The sequence below is a fragment of the Varroa jacobsoni genome, unplaced genomic scaffold (assembly GCF_002532875.2).
Source record: "Varroa jacobsoni isolate VJ856 unplaced genomic scaffold, vjacob_1.0 scaffold_821, whole genome shotgun sequence".
Taxonomy (NCBI): domain Eukaryota; kingdom Metazoa; phylum Arthropoda; class Arachnida; order Mesostigmata; family Varroidae; genus Varroa; species Varroa jacobsoni.
Genome location: NW_019213723.1, coordinates 261,308 through 272,186, shown reverse-complemented (window position 1 = coordinate 272,186; position 10,879 = coordinate 261,308). Strand labels below are relative to the sequence as shown.

Below are 10,879 nucleotides of genomic sequence, written 5' to 3'. Positions count from 1 at the left end.
ATATAAAATGTATAGTATATATGTGTAGACATTTCAACTCGAATCAATCATCGTAACGCATAGAGTAAATTATGGTATTTTTGCTGCTTTTATAGGAAATTTGCCAATGTATCAGACCTATTCTGCAAACGCAACAGACGCAGACGTACGTCTTGCATCGGGAATTGCAATAAGCCACAAATAAGAGCACGAAAAATTGGATTCATGATAGATAATAGAAATGATAGAAATGTTTCTACGATGGCTAGAACTTCCGACAATTTCTTCTACTGTTATATAATATTGCAAGTGATCCTGGAACCTAGCAACCACTTGTGTCACTTTAAAGGCTGAAAATGAGATATAGCCTCTGCTTGTTTCTTTTAGTCTAATTGTACTTTTATGAATGCCATTAGAATTAACCTATCAAAGATGCAGAAAAGCCGTTTCTAAAACATTAAGTGCTATAGAATATATTTACAGTATGTCATACTAGATGTACTAGCAGCAATAAACAAATATTCTCGTCAAAGACTTACTAAAAGGAAAGTGTGGGCGTACTTTGGCTTAGGTTCAGAATAATCCTATTAATTAGAACTTAGAATTATTATTAATTAGAATTAAAAAATATTTGTGTCAAAATTCAAATATCGTAGCACCGGTGGAGTACCCTTTAGCCTGCATACAGCTGATGTGAACACATTTCTGTCCCAGGCAGCTCACAGTTCACTAGGTAAACGCAAAAAAACCAAGTAAATAATAACTCTGTATATATAGATATATATTAGTCTACATAGCTGTGCTATATACTTAAAGTTAAAGCAGGGTACAATTGAAACAAAGTCGTTAGTGTATCTATTGGATTCAGCTGAAGTGAAACAAAATATATATGGAAAGAAAAACAGGGACGTGTTTCAAAAGATGCTTGAATTTATTACAGGAACATTGCTATAAGCTATCAATGTATAAACGTCGCGTGGGCATATTTAGCTGTTTAATAGCTCGCTAAACGTCGATCTTCTTTCAACAAACCAAATTTGTCGCTCATTGTACATAACATATGGCCAGAGAAAACGGTACCACGTGTTACACATGTGGCACATCATTGTGGTACGTTATTCGTTCGGTTCGATGGCAAAGATTGCACGACACGGATCTGTGTACATGCACATACAATGTATTAATTAAATATATTTTTCAAAAATTGCACAAGAACATTCTCTCTCTCTATATATATAATGACACTAGCCTGAATTGACAGTAGCTTTAGGTAATTTTAACTGAGAGTGCTCTGACTCATAGACAACTACGGGAATAAGGGCCTGTCATAAACCGTATGTTGAAACGCTGACACACCCTTAGAATACGGCTGTTCGTGCATATAGAATCAATTGACATGTAGAATTCACGCATTTATTAATGATTCAGTAATTCTACAAAACGGTACCATACATTTGAAACAAACAAATATACTTTTGCATTTCACATGTATTCAAATCAGCTGTAATAATAACGTGTTATGTTAAAGTAAAATGCCAAGACGACGTAACGCCGATATTCATGTCAAGTGCTGCATATAAGTTGATCTCTTCAATAGATATCTCTATAATAAATATATACCAAAAAACTATGAGTGGGAATCTGTATCCAGAATAATCGGAATCGAGCCTCGTTATATAAGGGCCTTAAAGGAATGGATACATTTATTCAGCATTAATAAACAATCAGAAGTTTATAATACATATATGTATATGGATTCATAGAAGATGTGATTGTAAAAAAAAAAACTGAAAGACAAGAAAAATTGATTCTAGCAATAATCACGGTACACAAAAGATTAGTTGTGTTATACATGTACACCTATTAATCTAATAACATAGACAATTTCAGGAACGTGTATCTGCATTCCCCTACGTAATGCTCTGCTACAATAATGTACCGCAAAAAACTAAATACCTTATATAGATGGAGTTTTCTTTCTATATATATATATATATATATATATATATATATATATATATATATATACGTATGTATAGCGTCAGTTGAAAGTATTTTTTAATTTAATTCATACGTTGTTTTGCAACGGATCTACAACAGCATGCAGGACATATATACTTCAAATACTCCATTGCGGAGCTTCAGTTTCATGTCGATTAAGCCAAGTAAAAATGAGTACAATGAAATATTAGCTTCAGCCATCATTTCCCTCGAGTTAATAACATTATTTTTTAGTTTTAGGTATTTCTGTTAATATCGTTAATAATGAATAACTTCTTTTCAGTTATAAGTTATCGGAACGTTTATATTTAGCGGAGAAAATGTAGTGGCCAAACGATGTCTTAGCTGGCCTATTACAGGCAACACTTTTGCCGTGATTATTTAGGCATCTGTTACCACTGTCGACAGGCATCTTTCTTTGTAATGGAGTACTATGATGAGATCATCTTTGGTACGTAGAGAATTCAGTCTCCAATGCTCTATAACGTCACTTGGCTGAAAGTTGTAACTACTCAATTTTTGTTCTTAACTATACGCCGCTGAAATCTGTCAAATAGGATAGCACAGAATAAAATGCCTTTATTATAAATACTTATTGTTAAAGCCATGTTTTTAACTGCCAAAGCATGACAGCTTGACAGTTTTAATGCTAAGGCCAACTCCGTGACAAAATATAACCTATTGAGTAGAGTTGTGTGAACGGCAAAATGTTTGCTGGCTTTATTTTTCTTATTGTTTTAGGGAAATTATGTACGAAACTCGAGCTTAAAATGAGTCAGTCAATCTATCGTCCCACGGGGTGCCCGGATGACCCCAGACCGGTATATGAAATAACTAAAGTATTGTTCTCGTACCGACGTGACATTTCTTTAGCGGTAAGTTTTTCACTGGTTTAATTGACAAACTACTACTATTGAGTAACTTATACAATGCTCCACTGGTGCTTTGTAGTCTTTACGGTTCCTAATGAAATACGAAATAATACGAAACATTCAAAGCAGATGAAGCTTTCGTTGCACACGAGCCAAAAAACAGCGTCCTTTTCATATTTTTCTCGTATTAGTTTATTTCTCGAGGCACGAGACAAACTGATAGTCGTACATTCTCACCGATCATTTCCTTTGTTTTTCCCTCATTTCGAGGAGGATCTTTATGGCCAGCGGATTAGCACATCTGTGATCCTGTTGCCATGCTAGCGGGATCGATTCAGAAGACGTATTACACAATATGTGTATTATGTCGCTTCGCTTAGATCTTTTTTTGTAAAGAGACGTATATTTGATTATTTATTCAGTATAGCACCGCGCATTTATCGAACGACAAATCGGATTGTGGACATGTTATCCGGTCATCAAGTACGCCCACAGAGAGGCTGGACCAATTTGTAATTGCTTAAAACTGGCGTTATCTTAGGAAGCTGGTCGACCTCAACAAACCCAGTGTTCATTGTCTAAATATATAATAGATGGCGTGAAAACGTATTTATAAACGTTTTGTAAACTGATGATTGTTTTTGTACGGTCTTAGCATATACACACAGATCTATTGGCGATCAGGTAAGATTTACATAGAATTTAGTCAGGCCTTATGAGTTCACATATCAGTATTCGTACATGTACGTACGTAAAATATACAGAAGTCATTTGTCAATGACTGCTGTAGCTTCATAATGTTAATAGTTGTCGCCACCGTCATTTTTAACAGTATATGGGATAAACCAAATATCGGCGCGTCTCCTGAAAAAGCAGATTGACAACTGCATATAGATACATTACACAGTACAGGTCCTTAATGACTGCTAAGTCACCCAGTGCTCTATATGTTTGCTTATCTGTGCTTGTCATATAGTAGTGAGTTCCACTACAAGTATTTTACGCCAACCCCGACGTCGCCAAGCCACCTTTTCATGGTTGTCTGTAAAATATTCTTTCGTCTACTGCTTATTTTCTTTTATGATGCTGTCGTTCAATATTACGCAACTGACCTTCTATGACGGTTCCGATAGTTTCCCGTTTTGCCGGTGCATTGTCATGTTGTATCGAACGCCTTGGGAGCTTATAATACCAGTTCATTAAATTCTCACTATAGATAGGTGCCGTTCTCCTGCTAATTTTTGTCCTGCTTCTGCACATTGGATTTTCGCCCTTCTTTAGAATCGGCTGATAATTTTGTTTGTCGTCAGTTTGCATAACCACAGCTTTTCTTCATAACTCCGTTGCTTTTACATTGAGTCAGACAGTTCGCAATCAATATCAATATTTCTTCTTTGCTTTATGAAATGTCGATGTTTCAATGATCGTGCTCTCGACTTATTCGAATACAATACCGACAACGCTTGAGAAGATATTGGTTATTGGCTATATGGTTTCGATCTTTATGCGTCTCGAGGGACTTTTATGGCCCTCAAAATAAATGTGGACCTTCTGAGGTCATGTTTATCAGGTCGACGGACTGCACCGAACACGGTATAGACGGTCGGGTTCAACGGCAAGATGGAGAACACGACATATAACCCGTAAATGCAACACGGCAACCGTGCAGCAAGTTCTACTAATTTCATAGCATTTAGGTCGACATTGCTTGTCGTTAATTAAATTCGTATGATTTTGCATATTTCAATAGGTTAGGATGTGTTTTTTTGGTTGCTCTTTATTGGTTCATTAAATAATTTGAAATTTTTTACTTGAATCAAAAACATCGTCTTATTTAAAGTTTGCATGAAACCTGTGTACAAAAAAAATCGTAACCTTTTAGAACACTTTAGCAATGCTGTCGATTGTCAGGAAATCATACTTAATTTTGGACTGCTCCTACTGGAAGTTAGTCTTACCGCATGCCACTAGGTTTTGTCTATCACCACCTGATAGCCTAGTGTGTAATATATTTGCCTGCTAATCTTAGGGACCCGTTGTGGTATAGGTCCGAACCCGGGCATAAATAGATTTTGTTTTGTGCTAAGAGCTGGTCTTCTGATGGAATGTCTTACGTTGATATCCGACGTAAAACTCGAAATATTGGGGGTTAGTTGAAAACAATATGGTAGTCATACGTTATCGTTTGGCGCTGAAATTTGAATTAGTAATGGCCGAATTCAAATTGTCGCATCGTGATTATTATGATTATAAGTTAATTATGATTATTAACTCAAAAAATGCGCCTTAGCTACTTTGATCACGCAACTTTCATATTTATAGAACTAACAATATCGATTTGCTGCCAACAAAGAGGGGTTAATCTAGATCTAGTGAACCTAGGCGCTACCCATATCATATCTGGTACAAAATTGTATTGTATAAGGTTAGAGATAATTAATGCTATAGTAACTTAAACTTTGTTTATGATCGTCAAAAACGCAAGTGTTTAGAAGTTTTAGCGCAAATCCTATCTTGCTAGCTTGTCGCTTTATTGGAGAGTTTATTTAACTATATATAACTTCTATAGAAATAGAAATATTATAAAAGGAGGAACGATCTTAAAAACAGGAAGGATATTTGAACGCTCCGTTACAGTTAAATACGTTAAAAGGCATTTTGTTGAAGTTCACATGTCATTTCTCTTAATAATATAATAATAATATTCCTATCTGTACCAAACTATCACACAATTTGCAATCGCTTATATAATAGGCTAGGTTTTCAGTAACGGGTGCTTACACCTAACCAAAGAGATCACAATTTATTTCGCCACCTAATCTGGCATAAGATTTTTTTCGAAAATGCGATTATCGTTAATAAAGAAAATAGCGAAAATGCTAGTATCAGTTAATAAAGTAATCGCAAAGAACACAGCCAGGTACGGACAGAGAGTTTTTTTGCCGTCTTTTGCTATTTTCTTGCTATCTTTTTTTCTACGAAGCTTTTGTAAAAGAACGAAGTTTATCTAGAATTTCAATTTTATTTAGGCACACACTTTTTAGTCTGTAAAATGCATCTCAGTGCATACGTGCAGTTATTAAGCTGGCTGTTTTTCGCGACTCACTTTAATGATTTCCATGTTTTTCGCAATATGTGGTTTTGAGTCTGGGGGGCGAATATGGCATCCACGTTTAAAATCGGATAACCCTTACAGCAGCCCCGAAGGCTATATACAATCGAGTCTCACGCAACGTGTGTAAACATGGATCGCTCGGCTGTAAATAGGCATGTATCCATGACCGCCTTCTCAGTACCTTACCCAGTTGAAAACGTGTCAGCATGCGATAGCGATGTCCTTAGTAGTATGTAATCGTTCATAATCTACTGGTTAGTTTACAATCAATCAGATTGCTTCCTGACTAGGCGCGTGTCTTATTGCGTGCTACGAAATAAGTAGTTTAATGTTGGGTTATCAATTTTTTAAACCCTAACATAGGTGGGCTCTAGCAGTTGACCTTTAGGTTGAACTACAGCGCCACCCGCGAGCTTCGTCCAACGCGTGCTTCGCTATAAATTATAATAGCAAAAACAAGGACGAATAGCGACCAGATATTTTCTAAGTTTAAACAATATAGTTTAAACAACACAAAGCTGAGAATATATCAGCGCGGACAATGCCGGCGACTCTATTGGTGATTGTAAACGTCATTAAGGCGTTGTCTTCACACGCGGATAATACGAAGACATGCTGCGTTCGATTTATTACCAATATTACACCCAAAAATCAGAAATAGCCAACACTTTTCCCCTTGGAAGGAAAGTATATTTGCCAATCGACTATATCCTTAGCACGGACCTTTTCCACGTAAAGCGCTAACGACCCACAAAAGTTACATCACTATACGGAGTCGATTCGAAAGGGGCAAACCTACTACCCGAAGCCTATAGTCGGATCAAATAGATTCAATTGGCTACCTTTAATACAGCGACGCATAGTGAGACACACACATTCATTAACCCAGTGAAGCATATGACGCTTCAATGAGGGGTGTTATGGTAAAGTTCATTTCGATTTGCTATCAGTGATGCATTGTTCGTCGATAACGGAAACAATAAACTACCTTCAACAATGAGGGTTAATCACAAGGCTAGCTGTGTACTCCAAGAATAATTTGTGTATTGTCTTAATAGCGATTTCGCAGGTCTATAATCCTTTCCTATATCCTGGCTCGAACGTAAGCTTGGTCATCTAACGGCGACTATTCGAGCAGCTGGACAACTTTACTGCGCATTCTAGGATTTTGGGCAATCACAACGAGGATAACTGATATTGACGAGGTCCGTTCCACTAAGGTAGCTGGCTAAGGCCAAATAGGCAACCATAACACTCACAAGTAGGATCAGAATCGCTAAAGTTGTATTCGGTGGCGGGCGTACGCTCATCCTCGAGCTGAACGAGTAGCCAATTATTATTCGTTTTTCTTTCACGATTTGACTCTTGCCTAAGGCTGATCGTACAAATGAATATGATATAAAGGGCGACTTGTGAGATATATTATATATAGACTTATTATTATAAGTCACTTCATGACCTTACTTATTTTCACGAATAGTAGAGATGATCACCGAGGAAAATTCTGGTAGATTTTTATACCTGTTCCATTTGTAGAACAATTAATATTAAAAATAAGATCGCTTTTAAAAGCAGCGGGAGACAACGGAAACCTTCAACATTGTGAGCATATTAATTCCTATTTGATATTTTTGTCTATTTTAGATGCACCCAATGAATGCTCGTGGTCGTAAGAAATTTGCACAGTGATTTTATATAAACGTAAAATACATTCAGCATTATACCCTTCGTTAGAAAGGTTTTTCTAGAAAGTTCTATTTGGGTAACAGGCGACGATACCTCAGATTACTCGGAAGATCTGAAATGTTACTTTATAAGTTTTTATTTTTTTTATTTTAAGTATATTTGTTACGACTGTAATAACCATCTTTCTGTCGATTACAATATACATCGTTATGATGATGTACCATGCGATTTTTTCCACAAAGATTAGAAAGTTGCTTTAAAAAATTGCGTGTAATAAACCTGTGTAGATAATTAGCATCAAACAGCGGCCTATAGCTTCTATTGAACGAGACTATGAGCTGTTGTTTCAAGTCACGTCAATGCGATATGAAAAAAAAACCGTGATCAAACGAAAACCGTTTCTACTGCTCTTCTTGGTTTAGTTTAATTAGTAAACTATTTTTTGGTTTCATCTGTTTTTCATTCAGGACGCACGGTAAAGGTCCCCTCCTGTAAATCGACGTGCTTTCTTATTTAAACCTGGTTCTACGAAGTTCCCTCTGGCCACGATACCCTGCTTTTTCCTGTCATATCATTTTCCTCTATTTTCACTTAATTTGGGTAGCGTGTGTCGTATCTATTGGCTCACACCAGAAGACCTCTGCCGTGCAATAACCTTCTTAACTGTACAGGACAGCGATGCTCAGTAAGCCTACATATTCTGTATAAATCATAACGCGGACCCAATCTGTGGTTTGTTCGAAATTAGCATTGGAGTAAATAAGCGACAACTCGAACTTTTTTGTTTGGCAACGCTTTACTAGCCTTGCCCAGATGACCCTTTCCTTTTCGGATACTTTCTTTTTAACGTATTTTGTGATTAGTAGGCTTGATCTGTTCTTCAATGCACGATGGTTGAAACGTGGCTAGCGTTTTATACGCTGACAGCGTCGGGAGTATCGCTGATAGTTTTTTGCTTGGCCCGAAAATCGTAATCAGCCGATAGCGTTGATCTGCGCTAATTAATAGCTCTCGATGGTGACGAGTGGGTGTCCAAAGGCAAAAGTATGGGGCCGTGATCAGATCGATATTGACTCGTTCAATTAGTTTTTGTCATGTTTTCGTAGCTTGGAAATAATAGCCGCCTTCAACTTATGCATTCACAGCGGGGAGAAGATAATAAAAGCTTGCATCAGACATTTCTGCCTACTAGCTAGGAAAAGATATAGCGATTGAATAGCCCGGATTTTTTGTTGTGACTCCGCTCGCTAAAAGGACAGTAGCGTTTATTGATGAGGCGAACTTCTGTCTGAAGATTACATTTACGAAGGCATTGGGTCATGGCGATGATGAAGTACTGCATCTTATCTTCTACAACTTCTGCAGTTCTTAGTCTTGTTGTTGTTATTGCTGCAGCGGTTACTGCGTGAGTGTCGATAGTGGCTATTTACTAGCTTCGAACGTTGCGGCAGATTTTGAAGAGGCATACTTCTGGCAGTCGGTTTGTTTAGTGTAAGCGCTGGTATAACGGTTTGTTATGCTGCCGATTGTAAAGATGGAAGATCGAAAATAAGTTAACTTTCTTTCTACCCTAATCAGATAGACGTACACGTAATATGGGAGATGTGCGGCGCAACCCCCTCGGTGTTTTGCTACCAACATAGTTATGCCAAACCAGTAAACAATTTTCGTGATAGAACATTCGTCGAAGATGTAATTACGGGTCTACAGGTACGGTACATTGATAGTGAACAAATTATAGAAATCGGCAAATCATACTTTCATAGATTTATAAGTGCCGTGATAACATCCATATGCGACTAGTGGGCCTTTGAAAGTAGAAAGCAAGTGGCATACAGTGGCTTTAAAATGCAGTGATTTTTTTAACGATCAGATTTAGACTTAAAAAACGGTCTATTTGTGTAACATATTACCCAAAAATAAACAATAATTGAGGAATATATTCTACTAAAAAAAGGTCATGCTCTCTACGACCAACGACGTCAATTAAACTCAAAAAACTGCGAGACGCCCTTCATCGAAGTGAAAATCTCTAGCTTTTCGAAGGGCTACATTTAAGCACTGGAAAGTTTTCCTCAGCGTAGAATGCCACGTCGGCTGGAACATAACAGTAACGAATACTATCGCCTGGCGTATAGACTACAAAAAAAGCCTACAATGACGCAGTGTCAGAACAATTAATCCGAAACTATTTTTATAATCCATGCTTTGTTAATAACGGCTTCACTTGTTACTAGTTTTTCGTGCACAAAAAACAGTCTAAGCTAAAAACGTGATTACAATTGCCAAAAGGAATAAGCAATATCTGTTGGTTTTGCGGAACGAAATCGTCACAGCGGGTCTCTGCCGGGGTCTGCGGTCTCAAAATTCGTTAGCGTAACTATTTCTACCACAATATTAGCTCTTATTTAGAGTCTCAAGATGGTAAAGTTTCAGACTATTTTTACACAACTTTCGATAGCACTTCCTATCGAATGGTTGTTTTTTTATTACGTCTGACCAGCTTTCTATCTGAAAAGTGCACCACTCGATCAGTTAGACCTATGTTATGTATCACAGAAGTTCGTCGAAGAACTAGAAATCTCGGTGATGTGATTTTGCTATATGTTTCTGGTAAAGTTGAACACACAAGTGCATTATTGACCTTGCAAATGGGAAAACGTAAGCAAAGCGATATGATAGAGCGATGATCGGAGCGATAAACATCTAACCCCTATAAGTGGTTATACGGGTTGTTAGGGTGACACGTGAGGCTGGACGCTGGACCGAAAGCTATTAAATCGTTTGTTGGCTTAAACATTTTAGCCGTATCACATATTGTAGTCGAATCGTTTATAACAATCCACGAACAGTCGTAACCACTTCTGTCTAGGAAATATATGAATTTTGCAGATTTTTCTTTTCCTTGAAGGTTAGTGGCTGACAAGAAGGCTTGTCCGGACTTCCACAGTTTCGTGAACGCTACATACATATATATGTATGTTCACGATGTATATATATGTAGTATAAAATTGTAGGCGTTTTTCAAGCGCCGCAGTCTTGGTTTACGTATCCACGAAATCCTGTACAATGGACTACGTACGTCTGTGCAACGTTTAACGCCTCATTCGTTGGCGGAGGTTTCAGAATGCGGAACCAATCAAACGAAAGCACAATATTCATATATGCTTCTAGGAGTTGTTTACTGTAAGGTTTCGTGATACAGTTAAGTCGATTATAGTCAGTC

The 10,879-nt window shown here is 37.3% G+C and overlaps 1 protein-coding gene and 1 long non-coding RNA gene across 16 annotated transcripts in view; one reads left to right on the top strand and one right to left on the bottom strand.

Moving 5' to 3' along the window:
* Window positions 1-1,609, top strand: part of LOC111264111 (uncharacterized) — a 4,937-nt gene extending 3,328 nt beyond the window's left edge. For all 14 annotated transcript variants that reach the window (XR_015312553.1, XR_015312554.1, XR_015312555.1 and 11 more), the window contains one exon: window positions 96-1,609. This is a non-coding gene — a long non-coding RNA (uncharacterized LOC111264111). The remainder of the gene's footprint in view (window positions 1-95) is intronic.
* The window catches only part of LOC111264106 (uncharacterized), a 63,199-nt gene that overhangs the window by 15,496 nt on the left and 36,824 nt on the right, over window positions 1-10,879 (bottom strand). The gene's annotated exons all lie outside the window — the stretch shown is intronic.